Raw genomic sequence first — 17,256 nt, forward strand, 5'->3', positions numbered from 1 at the left:
AACCACTTTCTAAATTTGTTTTATTTCCTTTGGTACAAAGATCACGAAGTTGGCAAGGACTCTTATTTTGCATTGTTTTGCCTGTAAATGATGTGTTTCTATAATCACTTTAGTCCTCTTCATTTTAGTTGAATCCCAAATCAGTCTGTCTATAGTTCAACATCTGCGAAGAGAGGAAGTAGATTAGCTGTCTTTCATTTGTTTGACTACAGTAGACTAGGGGTGCAACAATTAATCGATGCATCTATTATTGATCATCTGCCCTTAAATTTCCAGAGCTTTGTTTACATATTAGTGAATCGATGCATCAAATTAGAACCCAGTTCAACGTCTTCTGTTGCCGATTTGCATTAAAATCTTGAGTGTGTGAGTGCGCTTCTTTTAGTACTAATATGGTAGATTAGCGCGTTGCTAGGATACACACTTTAGGCCTCTACATTCGTGTTGGATAAGCCAAATCAGAAGTAGGCCTATTGTACTTACGTTTTCTTGATTTAAAAATGAAGGCATTTTTTTTTTACATTTTTTTTTACCTTTTTGTTTCAAAGCATGTTGTGTTTGGATTGTATGGCAATATTATATGAAAATAAGATTAATTTAGTATGATAGTTAAATTAGTCAGGATTTAATTGCAATATTTTTCTTTGCTTTTGGCATAAAACAGTAATGAACAGCCATAGTTCAGATAGAAATGGCTTCTGTTAAAATATAGTATTTTTTTTTTTTTATTATTAGTACAATGCTAAAGGGACATCTGATGTGGACGCACAAATATTCAGTTGTTAAAAACTCATCCTTTGTATTTTTTTTTATAATCACAAGTGTTCTAATTTCAATATAAGTTGTGCCTTTTTGTTTAACTATTATGCACAGCAGAGTTTTTATTTATTGTGTTTTCTGTTTAAAAAAAAAAAGTTTGTTCGTTATTTTGAAAAATAAAATGCCAGTGCACCGATTATCATTGATAAATACCTGCACGATAATCGAATACGAAATTAGGTTGCCGTTTGTATCGTTTCAGTAGACCCTTCAGATTTTGGAGTGTTCATAAATGTCTGATAATCTCTGTAAAATAATAAGCCTTGAATTATGTTGCTCTCCCCAGTGTTGTAATGGGTAAATACTACCAAGATGCTTAGAATAATTGTGATTCAAATAAAGGCAATAATTAGAATACTGGATTTGTCTTCGGGCTGCAATTAGAAAGTATTAACATACCAGTAAAGACCTCGGCTCACTTTCATCATTATCACTGATGTAAAAGTTAATAAACCATGTGATATAGCTTTAAACAGCGCCCCCTATATTCTCATTTTTCGTATAAAAAACTTAAGTCTCCAATTAATTCATAAGTCTTCCTCTTCTTTCTCAAATGCACAAACCCACTGCAATGAATGAAATAACCAATTCCCAACAGCACTGTTGCTAGCTGACGTCACTGCCTCCTGGCTTTTGCTAGTGCATTGCTGCCACACCTGAACACCTTGTTGACTAAAATAAAAACCGTTTCAGTAAGTAGATATTTCATTTGCTTTGTGTTATTGTGCAATGCGTGTGTATATAATGGCAGTATGATATTAATGCTTTGTTTTTAATTGTTCTGTATATTGTTTGTGATGTGCATTACGAAATAAAACTAACAGCAATCCTAAGTGCCTATGTATATTGCGGTTTATGCATATGCAGTTAGAGAGTAAAAATTGGGAGCCAACTCCAGGATTAAAAATATAATTATAATTTATTTTATATATATATATATATATATATATATATATATATATATATATATATATATATATATATATATATAAAAATTATAATTATATTTTTCCATTATATCGTGTTCCACTGTGGCTTTTTCAGTGCAGTAGTCTTTGTCGGTTAGATAAGCCCAAGCTTGTGCAGATAAACCCCAAGTGGCTTTTTGCCAGCCCTGCACATGCATACTGCAGATAGCCACAATCTGCTAGCATGGTTACGTTACACTACGTGTATGAACAGCAGAGCACCATGAGGTAATTATTATTATTTCAATCCCAATAGCGAGGGAAGAGAGCAGTTCTGAGACTGAACACAACCAGTGTGGTGTCTTCTGGACTGTGGCAATGTTCTCAGGACTGGAATTTAGGGCTTTGAAATGGAAAACAATTTTCAGGAAGCACTTGTCTGTGAATGGCTACGAGTGGAACAAAGTTGAGTGGAATGTCTACGGTGGCAAAACAGCCACTTAACAATTGATAGGCATTACCTCCCTGACTAACCAACTATACAGTACCAAACCATGGACCATTCAGTATGGGATCAAAATGAATGAAGCCAGAGCAGATTCTCAATCGTTTTCCCTTCGAGGTCTGATTTCTCAAGGGGCTTCAGGGATAAATCACAATTAACTGCTGACAGTAGTATTTGAGATTTTCTCAAATTTGTGTTCCATTCTCTGCCTTCCTGGGTTAAGGGATAAGTATAGTAATGATACGTTTTGATGATTGAAAGCTTTCAGCAAACTTTGCAGCATCCAGTGGATTTTAATTATAGAACTTTTCTTATGTGAGACATTGTTCTCTCTGGCTTTGGCTTTTCCTTTATCTGCCTCTCGCTTCGTTCTCCCTCTGCACATTAGCACCAGGGTTAGAGTCCTTCTCTCCTCCCCCTTTTTCTCTCTCTTCCCTCTCCTCCACCCATCCTCTTTGCCTGTATAACCCAACTCTTTCTATCTCTTCCCTGTAAGTTTACATCTCACCTTAACTTTCTCCCTCTCTACCCTCTCACTTTCTCATCCTGCCTTGCTCCCTCTCACCGTCTCCCCAATCCTTCCTCCAACTCCCTCGTAACACATGCTAGGCTCGCACAAATTCTATTCCACAAAAGCATTCCATCCACTTGGCTGCCTGTTTCTCCCTCTCTTTTAGGTTTGTTGTGCGTTTTAGCAGATGTCGACTCAAGGACATGACAGCCCTTGGCAGGGGAAGCGGGGTACTTCTCATTTGGCACAGTGTGGTTTTCTGATGTTTAATTTCACCTCCATGCTCTGAATGGGCACCTCGACCCACTAGGGACCCATGTTGATGCCATCCAACTGGTGGCTGGCTTCTATAGAGGAAAAAAGGCCCTTCCACTACAAGTCAAACGACTGTTAGTGTCGCCAAGGGCTGCATTGGACAGCATGCATATCACCTCATGTACAAACAGTCTTTTGTACCTCTCATTAGAATATATTTTCAGACACTTTCCTTAGTACGTTCTTTTTTCAGTTTGACTCAGTTAAAGCCACAACGCTATATGTTCACTTCCTGTGCTTGCTCCCTGTTGGTGAAATGTGTTTAAAAGCCCTATAGCCCACAAATGCAGACAAGCCCGGCTAAACATTACTAAAGTAACAATTTGAACCGATTTAAAATATATGACCGACTGGGAATTGATAATCTATAGGGCTCTGTTTGCAGTTTTAGCTTACATGTTAACTATCGATTAACAAATAGAGTATATTAACATGTTTATTAGACGGCTGTTAATAGTTAATAGATGGCCCTTAAATAATGCATGAGTGTACAGTAAGAGAGGAAGACATATTTAGACAGTAAGCAAAGTCTATATTTTGATCACGCCCATTTTTTCCCCCTTTGAATTCTTAAGAACTTAAAGGTGCGTTTGATCATAGCTGATGTGAAATGACATTGTCTGATTGGTTGTCAGCTATAGTTGTAGAATACCTTGACTTCAGTTATTTAGTTGCATATCAGCAACAATATTAAAGTCAAACCAAATTGTAATAATATGTACTTGTGAATACCCATGCTTGTTGCTGTCTTCCTTTTATCAACTTCCTTAAAAGTGGAAGTAGCCAACAGCATAATTCCAAATTAATTGCATTCCCTATACAGGTCTCAAATGTGCAGTTCTGAAGGAAACACCAACAGTGAAAATGTATTCTAATTTTAAAATATTGCTCGGAATTGTCCCCATTGTCTTCATTGCCTTCCAGTATTGACTATAAATCCAGTGACATGCTTTGACCCGGAAGTGAAACAATAACACTTCCTGAAAGTACAGCAAGCAAAAAACTTTCTTGTAACCTTGTGTCTTATCAGATTTCAGATTTTAAAATTAATGTTTGCAATGATACGTGTTGTTTTTCTTCAAAACTTCACACTTGAGACTCAGATATAAACTTTATCGAATTATTTTGTAAACTGCAATCGCTTTAACATAGAGAGAATTTGTAATATTGTAGTATTATTTTTGTTTTATTGGTCCTTGAGCTGGCTCAATGCCTCACTGTAATAAAATAAAAACCCCTAACTTAAACGTTTTTCTTGATGTGTTACTGAAAGAACATCAGATACATCAGCGCTTTAGATCATGTTGGGGAACATATTGTTGGGAAAGAAGAGAAGTTGGTTGGCTGTTGTAATACAGGTCATATAAACAATATGAGGACAGCAGTTCAAAGGACACTGATTCTTAACTTCTTTACTGAATTATCAGTCATAGTTTTTGATTCAGTACTTCTTTACAAACAATTTAAGAATAGCAGCATTATTTCCCAGCTCTGTCATGAAAGCCACATTATAAGCCAGTATTATTAATATTATTATTATTGTTGTTGTCGCCTGAAACAGCTTGCTTACTCATGCAGAAAGAGTTGACTCTGCTACCCCACACTCGCTGCTCTGGCCCTGTCTTGCACAGCTGTCTTTAATTACAGTCTACAGCCCCCTAACTACAGTTCTGTTCCAGTTATCACAGGCTGCCCAACAAGCTGAACTGAACATGCAAAAGGCAAGGCAAAGTGAACGCTTCACTAACAGGGCCATTTGTTTGAAGTGCTTTTTGTAATTTGTCAGAATGATAGTATAACAAACTATATCCGTGGAAAAAGAGTAGTCTTTTGCACAAGAGCAATGCAAACAGCCTAAGCAGTATCAAGCCATGTAGTATCAGTAAGGACATGTTTTTGTCACGGAGGTCACAGAAATCGTGAATTTGAACAAAAGACTGTGAAATCTTGGAAATGAATGTAGAAACACATTTGGTTAGACCATTCCTTTATTTCCTTTAAAAACAGAACACCTTTTACTTTGCATTGTACAGTATTTAAAAAAAAAAAAAAAAAAAAAAAAAAAAATGTTGGTGTGAAAGGACCTTTAACTAAGTTTTGTACTCCTAAAGTAACATTTTAAACTTACCAGCAGTCAAAAGCAATAGTCTTTATATTAGTTTTGGTGTACTATTTAAAAGCTCTCGTTATGTTGGTTGTAGCTAAACATTATTTGGTGGCCTTCCGTGACCTTTTCCGTGAATTTTTTTTTTTCCGCCTGTGAAATGTACAAAAAAATCAATCGTATCCTTAATTATCACTAATTAGATATTTCATCTGCTTGCTGATCTGCAATTTTGACACTTGGACAATTACTATAATTCTCTCTTAAATTACTTTAAAGACTTCTGAAAGCTACAGCTAAGGCTGCCACACAAAACCCTGCCCTGACTAAATAAATGTTCTTTAATGCAGTGGTATGATTTCTCTAAGGAAATTTAACCTCCTCTTTATTTCTGTAGTTTTTGTCTTCCCAATAATTTACCTGCTGATTCATTGAAATCCCCTTGATTAAACCAGACTGTATATTAATTTGGGTTTAGTTCAAGTACTGTACAACACAGTGGCTGACCTTCAATTTAAAATGAATGATGTTTCTATGCAGCTAGTGACTAATCAAGCATGTATTGCATACTTTCCCATAGCCAGGCACTCTCATTTTGAAACTCCTGCTCCCAGACATTCACTTTATCAACAGTCTCCACTAATCTGAGTCTGCATTAAGCAGTGTCCTGTAAGTGTTTATTCATCCTGGCTTCTACGTTGTCTCGTAGGTGGGTGTCATGTCATCCAACATTCAAATATGTCTTTTATATTCCACGTGGGAGACTTGTCTGTTGCTAATTAAAGCTCTGTGAGAGGGTATCCATTCTAAAAATAATACACTGTCTTGCACTGTATGAATTTAATTGAATGAAGGATGGCGTTGGTTTATATTATAATTGAAATATATATTGAAAGTCATGCAGGTTAATTATGCTGCTTTGACAGCAATGGAGATTGAAAAAAAAAATCAGTGCAATCCAGTGGTTAGAATGGTACTGCTCTGCCTTGTCAAAACTACTGGCCCGTCGTTATCTGAATCAAAAGGAATTGCATGAAGCAATGTTACTGAAGCAATCTTTTTATTTTATCAATGCCTTTGGGTGCTCTGAGGTTTCTCTTTTTCATTTAGGGTAACATGAACACCAAAACACTTTAAAATGCTGTACTGTTTAATTTTATATTGAAAAGGTAGGGCCATATATAAAAGGTATATATATATATATATATTAGTCTATTATTTCTCAAAGCAAACTAATTTATGGACAGCATTCACTAAGATATTCTAGCTTCTTTATTAATGTATTTATGGAAAAACATTAGTTCCACTGTTTCAGTACTGTGGGTAGTATTTTCAGCTCTTTTAGAGGAGCTTTTCAAAATGCTCTTTATAAGCACGCCTTAAAAAAAAAATAAAAAAAAAAAATTAAAACATTCCCTTCATGTTTAAAAAGATGAGTCATAATAAAGGAGGTAAGAGAGAAATGAGCACTGTCCCTTTAAAGCCACCCTCCATCATTTTAATGATTAATTTAAATGCTGTGCTGTTAATAAAAGTATATGAGCCATACAATAGCTGAAACATGTGCCTTTTATTATGGCCATGTGTCATCTTATGAGAAACTCTTAGCTTCATTCTGCTGACTGGATATATGTGTTTTAAAGAGCTGAAGGTGAGGTTGAATCTTCTTTCTTACACCAGGCAGTGTACAAAACCTCTTGAAGCTTAGGTTACCCAGTATGTAAAACATCCTTCATCAAACCTTCAACTAAATCTTGGTTTGGTTCTAGGATATGTCAGTTACATTAAAGTATTCTGGTGGTTGTTTAAAATCACATTGTATATCTTTTTCTTTTCTGATTCCGTCATTAAAACTCAAAACTATTAACCTGTCCTTCTGCAACACGCTTCTCCCAGTAGATATAAAAAATACACCAGTAAGAAATGCCACATAACAAAATGGCTTAATGCACATTTGTAGCCCCACTGGGATTGGCAGTACATATCTTATTGGTGGATGCTTTCAACCTTGGCTTAGCTAAAAACCTATTTTTATAATTGTCTACAGAACTCCACTCATTTCCCATCTGTTTCTCCTAATTCCACCTTTTTACCTCTGTCTAGTTGGCCAATTAACTTCCCAGCAAAAACCAAAAATTGTAACCCTAATGTAGTTCCCTTGGGTTATTCCCTACACCTTGGTTGTTTTCTTTTTTAACCAGCGTGCACAAATGTGAAGGGTCCTCATAAAATCTCCATTAGCCACGGAAAGCGAATGCAGTTTATAGGCTGTTACCCAAACTCGGGTCTGAAAGGTCTTTTGGAGCATAACAGTCTATGTTGTGTAGAGAAACTGTTAATCAACTGGAACATCTGTACCCCACACTGCACTGCAGTGAGAAACAGGGGACAAAAGGTGTTATTTTAGTGTCATTTTACAAGGGCTTTTCAAGTGAAAAATGTAATTGCAGCTATTATAGATATAGCCATAGTCTGTGACTGTGTGGCAGGGTGCCCCACCCCTGTGTGTAATTTGTTTATCTGTTGTATGTAGCGTGTTATTGTATGTATAAGTTCACAGGTTATAATGTGGGGTTATGTAACACGAGTGTTTTAAACAATATAGTTGTATTTAGGCACAGGGATTGCACAATCAGTTCACGTGCAGATAGTGTGTGTGCACATTTCATTCACTCTGGGTTGTGTGTTTGAGAGAGGAGAATGGGAGAGAGAAAGTAGGGAGTAAACTGCCCAACAAGCTTAAAAAGTAAAAATAACAGGAGGAGTTGCACGATACTTGTTTTGGGGTTTGTCCACCGTTTGTCTGTCTATTTGTTTTGGCCACTGTGCCGTTTTGTTTTCTTAAGTGTTTTTGTTTTGTCTAGCATTTTTATTTTTTTGCAGTTTTCTGGGTCTGATGTCACAACTGCAGCCATCCTTGTGACAGACCGTTAAGAGTCAGTGGGAGATATTTCTGCTTTCAATCTGTACAAGTTGGCAACGGCTAGAAAAAAGTTCCACAAATAACTCTTATTTATAAATGTAGAAAGCATGTGGTTTGTAATAAAGGTATTTAGAGTAGTGTATTTAAAAAATGGTTTCCTGTCTTTTATTAGTTTATTGTGCCACCATCACCTCCTTCCTTTTCAGAGTAATAGAGGGGCAGTGGGTTCTTTTAATTTTAAAGTTATTTAATAGATTAATTCTATACTTATAGAATAGAAAAGTACTATGCTTTTGTGGCACAGTGATCTGCAGTGCGCAGGTGTAGAGGTGATACAGTGCTCAAGACAGTGACAAACAACAAAGTACGAGTGAAATTATGGTTTATTTATAAGTCTGATGACAACAGTAAAGAATAATGAGAACTGGCAATACACAACGATGTGTACTGCTCAGTTAAATTCAAGGGTTCAGTCCAGAAACGATAAACACAGTATTTAAACACACAGTTAACACAAATTCTGTCAAAGTGAGTGCTGTAGTGCTCCTGGTGAAAATAGTTTGTGAACAAGTGCAGTGTTGTCCAGGTTTTGTGCTGGCCTGTAGCGACAGCTCCAGATCATGTTAGCCGTCTAATAACAATCAAATAGATTTTAGACAAGACAAAACAAACAAAACACTGAGGATAACAATTACGTTCTCCTTCCGGTTCAGTGTGAACCATACAAAGGAACAGATCCCCTCGCTACGTCCCCTTATGTACCGTCAAACACACCCCCCTTGGTTAATGATTGTAACCGCTCCTCCAAGCCGCGAATGCCAAATCGCTTCCCAACCAGGTTGACGACTTGGTGTACCGTAGCTCTGCCCCCTTTCTAGATGGCCAACTTCCACTTAACCCTGGGGAGGATTTTTCTGGCCAACCAGTCCAGGGCACTCTGTTCCCTTCACACAGGTTGGGAGGGAGATTTATCACCGAAAATCATTCTGCCTCTGTCACAGCTCCTTTGCAGCATTTGTTTTGTCTTAACTGTAATACACGAGACAACAACCTTATGCAGTAGACAGGTTCCTTATGAGAAAGGTTGTATTGACTACCAACATCCACATCAGGAATGATTTTCAGGAAGAATTACTGTTGGTCATTCTGAGAGTGACGTTACAAGAGACCCTTAAGAAAAGATTGCCATAATTGGGCAGACCGAGAGAGACACCAGTGTCTTGTCATTAGTTCTTAAAGCGTACAGTTTTTTTTAAGTTTTTTTTTCACGCCAGGCTGCACGTATACAACAGGAACAACAGATGATAAACTCTACTGATCTGATTTAATACAGCAGTGCTGCCTGCTTCTAGTTAACCGTATCACTGATCTTACAACCTCACAATTAAGGAAGCCGTAGATATGTACTGTTGTACTGGTATACCATGTATAATGATATAAATGCATGCATTAGTGTAGACATGGTGAAGACAAGAGAAGCATGTTAAACAATACTGCAGATGGAATGGGAGAATTAGTCTTTCCATCCCCTCTAAGCTGCCCTGGCCTGCCATCCCCAATTAGAGTATCGCATCCTAGTCCCAATTAAAAAGTTCATCCTCCCAGATTTGAAATCAAAGACATCAGCATCAGAAGGGTTAAGTTTACACCTGATTAGAAACGTGAAAAATGTTGCAACTTATCATAGTATTTAATTCCTGTCTACTTTATGGGTGGCAATAATTGAAGAAGCATGTATGTTATGAATGACATAACAAAACATAGATCATGTAAATAGGGATTTTTAAATCACCTAAAATGCTATTTGTTCTTTGGAATCTTTATTGCAAGTACTATTGACACTGAATTCACACTAAGAGTTTTTACAGGTTTACAGAACTTCGCTCCGGTACCAGACTTCCAGGGAAATTTGAAATAGTCAGGGACGCATACACTGACACACACTGCCCGCCCGTCTGCATGAAGAGATTATATGGTTCAGCTGCCAGCTAACAGTGGCATTTGCACTGGAAAAGTGAGACATGAAAATAGAGGGGGAGAAAGTCAAATCAGCAGAGGGCACAGACCAGTGAACTACTTAAAACCCTTTGTTCCATTCCGGCCTGTATTCCTGAACATTTACTGTTTCTTTTTTGTTCCTTTCTGCCTCCTCGTAAACCTGCGACAATCAGCCGTTTTAACGGTACATTTTGAGTTAGTCCTTTTAATGTAATAACAATAAAAAAAAAAACTCCTTCCGTTTTCTGTGGACGAGGTGTTAAGCCTGCTAATGTCTGCTTTGTGATGGCGATTGTAGGAATTAGCTTCTTAAATCTTTTATCTTGCCACCATGTATTTTTTCTCACTCACTATCACCTAATACTCAGCCGATACAATAAGCTTCTTATCTTAATCGGAGGACATCAATCTTAATCAGAGGACATCAATGCTGTTGTGTATTAAAGGCTGAAAATGACTGTAAATAAAGTGCTTTAGCACTGCAGATTTTATCAGTGTTATAGTCCAACTTGGGGATCTAAGTTGCTGGTGACCCTGTACAAAGCCTAGATTTACAGTATGTTTTTATGGAAAACTCCCCTTAAATTCTGTGAATAGCAGTTATTTTTATTTCCCGGTGTTCATTTTTATTTATTTTCTAGGCTGCATGCCAAAGGAGCCATAGGCTAATTCATAATGGTCCAAAAGAAAATGCTGAATTGGAGTTGCATTAATTGCTCTTGGAAGCCTTATACATGTATAAGATAGTGTGTTTACTTAAATAAGGTCTATATTTGATCAATCTATGGGTCTCATTTACTAAAGGTTCTTATGCGATAACACGCGTGTTATCCAAGGATAAGGCACATGCTAGATAATCCTGTATTTATCAACCACGATAAAGCTCAACTTAAAGCATAAGAATGAATGACGTGTTCAAATGAAGTGGCATGAGAGCACTAATGAGGCTAATGATATTCAGGTGGTATTTACTAAACTGTGCGAACCGTGAGGCACACCTTAAATCGCCTGCTAGATAGCAATGATGGAAAGCAGGCGTTACAAGCTGAGATCCGTCTTAAAGCTGCCTGTCAGCACAAGGTACAGGTGTACGTATATACGACACTACACATTCGAAACTCTGTAAATACGTACGACTAATTTTAAAATAAATGCATTTATATATTAAAATGCACATATACCAGCCGACTGCATACAATAAAACGTTTTACTTTTACTTCTGTACAAATAATTCTGTACCTTCAGAGCATAACCGATTTGCACTTTTCTCTGCAAAATGATTCCTTGTCTAGATACAATAAATTATACAGCAGGCTATGTACAGTATAGTTACTCCAAGTTATTTTACCTGTGCATTTCTTGTAATTGGTGTCTGCGAGATCCACGTTGTAAAACATGTGTACCTCATTTCAATGTACAGAATGCGTTGACCTCTGAAATATGCCACCTGGTCTAAATACCAATTCCATACTTCGTTGTATTCACAGTTTCATTAATGTAGCCTAAGGGCTGCAGACTGATCTAATCAATGATGGATTAAAAAAAAGAATAGGCTACTATACCATATAAGCAAAATGCTTTTTATATAGTATTTGTTTTTATTTAAGATTTTTATAGTATTTAATACATATATTTAGTAAAAGTGAAGAACTGACAACTGCATATCTCAATCTCTGCTCATTCCTTTATAGTCCGTGGTCCCTATGTCGTCATTGCGTTAAGACATGCCTTATCTTCTGTGATAAGGCACGTCTTGATATGCTAATGATTTCCACAGCACGCATCTTATTAAGCGCCATTCACATTAGTAAATACCAACTTATATATAGTTTTAAGACATGTGTTACGGGATTGTGTTAACACAGGGCTTATGACTACTTTTAAGAACTTCTAGTAAATGAGGCCCTATATCCACAGGGGATAGCCCAAAAATTGATTGTTTTAGTTTTTTTTTACAGCATTGTCCTTGTGGGGTATATCTTCTTAGAATTTTAATATAACACTGCAACTTTGTCTGCCTGCAACATATTTTCTACTAAGTTACATTCTTCCGAGAATGTGTGATTGAGCGTTTAACGATATGGTTGAGCGTTTGATCATAGCAGGATGTAAATGACTGTACTCTGCTACCATTCAAGACTGATTGACAAAAAAAGTCTGAGCAGTCCCTTGAGGCATGGCCTTCACCAGTCTGCAGAGTTGTTCAAAGTAAGCTTAATAATTGTCTTCTAATACTTGAGACTCTGATTGACTTTAGGCTGTGCCACATGGTTCCTTTAATCTCCATTTACCTTTGCACTCACAACATTTTGGATGCATATTTAAATATGTCAGAACAGAATGTTCATCCAAGAGGTTCCAGAGATTCTCGTTTTGAAGAGATTCTCGTTTGAAGATAAACTTGCATTCCCTTTGTTTCCGAGCATTTGCTCCACAGCACTGACTGATCCCACAGATGGTGATGTCTTCAGTCTTATTTCTAAGTTTAGTTCAGCCTGAAGTTTTACAACTGAAGGATCAACCTTTAAAATTGTGTATTGTTATAACTGTTTTTACAAACCTCCCACCAAATCCCTCTCATACCAGATTATATTACATGTCTGCATTTTACTTACAAGTCATGTGTTTAAAGTTAAATAAATGCTCCAATGGTCTTGCAGGTTGTTTTTTTTTTTTTTTAATCTTAATGACCGTTAAGCCCATAAAGTAGCACAGCATGATTGGTGATGAGATATTATGTAATCCTACAGGGAACATTAAACGTTTAACAGCATGCCAAAAGAGGAAGTTTACAATTTGAAAGTAATGACACAGCTGGCAATCAGAGTGCTGTGTAAATGTTGGAACAACACTCATACGACAGTGGCACTCATTAATATGCAACTATCTAATGGTGATGTGCACTGCTGTGGGTTAGACTCTGAGCCAGCATGCCCAAACATGCCATGCCCACACAAGCATATCGTAATTGTAAAAGAAAAAATATCTACATATAATGTTTCATACTTCAAACTGCATAGATTATATTTGGATTGTAAAGTTTCTACAATTTGAGTCCCTGAAAGTAGTAATACAGAAAACCACTTATCAGTAATACATTATTTTTAAGTGTAATGATGCATTGTATGAGAGGAATACAACTGTTGGGTAGCCTTTTATATTACGAGGCATACATAACTAGGTAATAACTTGGTAAAACTGGATAGTGATCAATGTTTTGTGCTCCAACATGGTAACTACTTGTGTAATAAGAGTATAATTACATAGAAATGATTTACCATATGATTACATAAGGTAGCACAATATTGTTCATGTACATGTAGTTGCACAGAAGTAAGGAATCATTTAAATTACCTAATACAATATTCATTCCCTGCAATCTAAAGACAGTCAACTCGAATTGTGTATTCTGGCATTTGCCTTGCACAGACCGCATCTTCATAGCATCTGCACCGTGCTTTGCAAAAGATAGTCTTGACCTTGAGAATGAATAGGAACCAAGTTGGTACCTATCTGTGTATGTAAACAAATATGGTCCAAAGTGACAGTTGGCTGATGAGAAATGCAATATCTGAAAACTGGCCATCTATCAATACAAACAATAACCCAAGCAATATGGATTTTGGAAAAAAATGTAGATGTGTAACATTGATTACAGTATAATAGGAATAATCTGCACAGTACTGTACATTGACACTGTCCTATATATATATGCTATAAACACAGGTCCCACCCCTGTTATATGACATTAAGCTGAAACGGAAGCTGTCCAGGTGTAGCTAATCTGAGTGCTCTTTTTCCATAGAGGTGACTGCTTGAGCTATTGAGTTACCGCCTTATCACAGATCAGTAGATCCAGAGGATTTTCAGAGATGGAGCGTGCATTCTTTATTAATTCAGGGGGCATGGAGCACTTTCCCATACCTCTTATTTTTCATTATAACTTGGAGAAGGCTGCCTGCCTGCCTGCCCAATCTCCCATTCTCATTCCCCACCACAAGTCTCCCTGTATCTCCTAAACCTGACCTAATTTCCCCATGCCAGATGGGGACCGTACCCAAGGTGATTTAATTGCCTGTGCCTGCATTGTTCTCTGTCAGGTCTGTACGTATCTAAGAAAGGGTATATAGATAATAGATATCTTCCTTATTTCTATAGAAATTATCAAATATATATATATATATATATATATATATATATATATATATATATATATATATATATATATAAAACGATTGAGTGCGAACAGCCAATCAGCTTCCAGATCTGACAGGCTTCTGTTTTGCATAGATGCCTGCCAGAATGTTGAAGTGCTTAACTGTGAATTAAATTTTAAATCAATCCGTGCAAACATGCTGGCTTTTTCCCTTAACATTCTAATCTACAGCTAATCTGATAACATAAAAAGCTACTTAAACATACTTTCTAGAGACAAGGGAAAACATGTCTGTGACAGGACACTGCAATGAAGGCTCAATTTGCAGCTACTGGACAGCAAATCAACAGGAAAGACACAATTCAACAATTCCGTCATCGGCTGGATCCAAACAACACCCTCCCTCAAGAAACCAGCCAAACTGTCAACCCTGTTTCAGTTCTTTCCTCACCAGTCAATCCACTCCTTGCCACCTTGAATGACGCCTCGCCTCCAACAAGTTTAGAGTCTGACTCTATACTACACGGACTAGTCAACAATCCTACAGTTCGTTTATCTGGTAATGTCATAATAATAATAAAAACAGTTTTCTCTACATCTGTGTTGTTTTTCTAATTAGGTTAAGGACTATTTTCCTCAGCCGAAGGTTACCCTACAAAATATCAGAAGTTCAGTTATATAGGTTGTAAAGTTTTTTTTTTTTTTTTTAAAAAGAGAAAATAAAGAAATTGTTAACTAATAAGATTATCGCTCAATGCGTGCTCTACCGCATGGTAGGCGACCTTGACTTTCGTTAGCGCCCTCGCCTGCGGCTTGGAATGCATAACTCCGGTCGCGGTCATCTACCACACGATAGAGCCTGCATTGACGGGCTCTAGCGTGTGAAATATATAATATATATATATATATATATATATTGTATTGAGTGGTGACAGTCACTTGTACCATAGACTTTTACCTACTTTTACATTGAAGCATTGTTGTGCACGAAAGGTTACATTTTGACTTTTGAGATATTTAATGGCCCCGAAGACACCGGATCCTCAATCTAGCATGTAAATTACAAAGTAATGTACACACACATAGTAAGCATGTATTATTTCATGGTAGTACAGTTCTGAAAGAAAATCCAAGATAAACTACGTACAGAACAGCAGTCCTTCTGAAATTCTTATACTAGGTGGTTTTGTTTTTAGTTCATGTAATTCCCGTACTCAGTCCCATACAAACAAAAACAATGTGCTTACTGTCTATGAGAAGATATAGTTTTGGTTTCTCTTGAAGAGAAATTCCAAACAAGCAAGTTACAGTGAGAAAAAAAAAAGGATATATTGCAGTTTTTACAGAAATCAAACTGATATTCAGAGGTAATTTTTGGTGCAGAAAAACATCTACATCACACTCTTGGATTTAACTGGCTCATCAGCATTGCCCCGCCCCTTAACAAGCAATACACACTCCTGATTCCCTGGTACAGTACCCCCCTGAGCTTCCAACTCCCACCTAATAGGCTCTCTGTAACTCGCCGATAAATGTGCTGTAGTCAGAGTAGGTTAGCCACACACACTGCTGCATACAGGTAGACTACCGTATTACAGAAAATAAGCAACCGTGATACTTGTCTATAAATAGCATAAATCATGTAATAAAATATTGCAGCGTTTGAAAATCATAGTATTATTAATAAAGGCCGCCCTCTTTTAGGCGCAGCCGTCATTTTAATCAATTTAAAATAAACGCCGCGGCGCCAAATTGAATATGGTGTGTATATATGTGTATATTCATACACTTGAATGGAAAGATTCCACGCATTCTAAATACGGTTGAGCTTGAGGACTATAATCCCTGATATATGCCCTTAGCATCTTTGGAACTGCATCCCAAAAAGAAATCAAACAAGATCACTCCATCAGCTATTAACAAAATGTCGTTTTAATGAGATGTGAATTGAGGAATTGCAAGAAATACGACTAAGTACAGAAGTTATATATATATACTGGTATATAAATAAATTCCTGTAGACGTTATTAAATTGCTTCCACACTGAATCCTCAACAGTTCAGATAGGTTCACCAGCTGAAGGGCTTCTTTGTGAATTATTATTATTATTATTATTATTATTATTATTATTAGTGTTATTGTTATTATAATAATAATTTTACACCTTTCTCCTTTTTTTCTTTCTTGTTTTTCATTTTTACATTTGTTGTCTCTATCATTGTGTTTGGAGAAACTCAAGACAGACATGCAGTGGTGAGCTTTTAGAGCCTGCAGTGAATGTTTCTTTGTAAAGAAGTTCACGATAGCCCCAGACTCAATCTGTTTCAGCAACTTCCACTCTTTTGAAGACATTCCTGGAATACCCACTGAGGCTTGGATGAGTGCTAGGTTGCTTTAGAGCAAATATTGTGCTGTGCAAAGAAGCATAAATATCAGAAATGTTCAGAAATACGCATGCAGTTGACTTGAAAGATTGAGCTGAAATCAAACAGAGCATTGCAAATTCCTGTTCCATAGGAGCTTAGAAAAAATGAAATGGGTAGGTTTTGGCAGAAGGGTTATTTTTGCAGATCTGTTATTTTTTCTTGGTATTATTTTGCAAATGCTGCAAAAAATTACCATTTCATTTTTCTTCTACCACATACATTATAATGACAGTTGCTTAAGGGAATTATCAATAGCCAAGAATGCTTATTGCAATAGGAAAAAAAGAGGAGATGGGGGGGAAGCTGCTCAACATGACAGTATGCTGAATACAAAGAGCTTTACAGGGGGAAAGACAGTGAGCCCCTTCATTCAATCCCATAGCACCTGCCTTAAAGCAGAAGTACAAAAATGACATGTGAATGTTTCTTTTAACAGTGCATTACTGAGCAGTGTAGCCTGGCCAAATGACTTTAAGCTAGTCTTTGTCCTCTTCAGTCCTTGTATTAATTTAAACAGATGGTGGGATTTTCATTTCATCACAATAATATTTTCTACGCAGGGCAGCAGAATGCCTGATGTTAATGCACCAT

The 17,256-nt window shown here is 36.8% G+C and overlaps 1 protein-coding gene across 2 annotated transcripts in view; it reads left to right on the forward strand.

The window, feature by feature from the left end:
- The window catches only part of grid1b (glutamate receptor, ionotropic, delta 1b), a 243,479-nt gene that overhangs the window by 119,806 nt on the left and 106,417 nt on the right, over positions 1 to 17,256 (forward strand). The gene's annotated exons all lie outside the window — the stretch shown is intronic.

This window comes from Polyodon spathula, chromosome 13 (genome assembly GCF_017654505.1).
Source record: "Polyodon spathula isolate WHYD16114869_AA chromosome 13, ASM1765450v1, whole genome shotgun sequence".
Lineage (NCBI taxonomy): Eukaryota > Metazoa > Chordata > Actinopteri > Acipenseriformes > Polyodontidae > Polyodon > Polyodon spathula.